Source organism: Gasterosteus aculeatus, unplaced genomic scaffold (genome assembly GCF_964276395.1).
Source record: "Gasterosteus aculeatus unplaced genomic scaffold, fGasAcu3.hap1.1 HAP1_SCAFFOLD_33, whole genome shotgun sequence".
Lineage (NCBI taxonomy): Eukaryota > Metazoa > Chordata > Actinopteri > Perciformes > Gasterosteidae > Gasterosteus > Gasterosteus aculeatus.
The window spans coordinates 200750-202500 of NW_027554891.1; positions in this window are offsets into that span (position 1 = coordinate 200750).

Here is a 1751-nt window from a genome sequence, read left to right on the forward strand (position 1 = left end):
CAGACACCCCCAGAGCCCGGAACTCGGACCCAAACACCTCCAGAGGCCCACAACGGCCGAATTGGACCCGGAAAAAGACGCCAGAACCCGGATCTCTTTACCAGACACCCCCAGAGCCCGGATGAGCTCCACAAACACCTCCAGAGGCCCACAACGGCCGAATTGGACCCGGAAAAAGACGCCAGAACCCGGATCTCTTTACCAGACACCCCCAGAGCCCGGAACTCGGACCCAAACACCTCCAGAGGCCCACAACGGCCGAATTGGACCCGGAAAAAGACGCCAGAACCCGGATCTCTTTACCAGACACCCCCAGAGCCCGGAACTCGGACCCAAACACCTCCAGAGGCCCACAACGGCCGAATTGGACCCGGAAAAAGACGCCAGAACCCGGATCTCTTTACCAGACACCCCCAGAGCCCGGATGAGCTCCACAAACACCTCCAGAGGCCCACAACGGCCGAATTGAACCCGGAAAAAGACGCCAGAACCCGGATCTCTTTACCAGACACCCCCAGAGCCCGGAACTCGGACCCAAACACCTCCAGAGGCCCACAACGGCCGAATTGGACCCGGAAAAAGACGCCAGAACCCGGATCTCTTTACCAGACACCCCCAGAGCCCGGAACTCGGACCCAAACACCTCCAGAGGCCCACAACGGCCGAATTGGACCCGGAAAAAGACGCCAGAACCCGGATCTCTTTACCAGACACCCCCAGAGCCCGGAACTCGGACCCAAACACCTCCAGAGGCCCACAACGGCCGAATTGGACCCGGAAAAAGACGCCAGAACCCGGATCTCTTTACCAGACACCCCCAGAGCCCGGAACTCGGACCCAAACACCTCCAGAGGCCCACAACGGCCGAATTGAACCCGGAAAAAGACGCCAGAACCCGGATCTCTTTACCAGACACCCCCAGAGCCCGGAACTCGGACCCAAACACCTCCAGAGGCCCACAACGGCCGAATTGGACCCGGAAAAAGACGCCAGAACCCGGATCTCTTTACCAAACACCCCCAGAGCCCGGAACTCGGACCCAAACACCCCCAGAGGCCCACAACGGCCGAATTGAACCCGGAAAAGGACGCCAGAGCCCGGGTTCCGCTCCATGCCGCACACCACACCTGCAATACCGACCTCTCCCACCGGAGGGAGACAGAGGGCGCCTTCCACCCTGACTGCTGCCCGGGTGAGAGACACTATTCCTGGGGGGACTCTTTATCAGACTCCCCTTAACTAAAAGGGACTGCTGCCCGGGAAAGAGACACTATTCCTGGGGGGGCCTTCTACCAGACCCCCCCTGCCCCAACACACCATCCCCAATTTCACAAGTGTTCACATAGCATATTCAGTCAGAACTTGTCCGTTTCAAACACCCACACCTGCAATACCGACCTCTCCCACCGGAGGGAGACAGAGGGAACCCTCCCCCCCCACGACTGCTCCCCGGGAAACAGACACTATTCCTGGGGGGACTCTTTATCAGACTCCCCTTAACTAAAAGGGACTGCTGCCCGGGAAAGAGACACTATTCCTGGGGGGGGGCTTCTACCAGACGCCCCCTGCCCCAACACACCATCCCCAATTTCACATAGCATATTCAGTCACAACTTGTCCGTTTCAAACACCCGCACCTGCAATACCCACCTCTCCCACCGGAGGGAGACAGAGGGAACCCTCTCCCCCCACGACTGCTCCCCGGGAAACAGACACTATTCCTGGGGGGACTCTTTATCAGACTCCCCTGA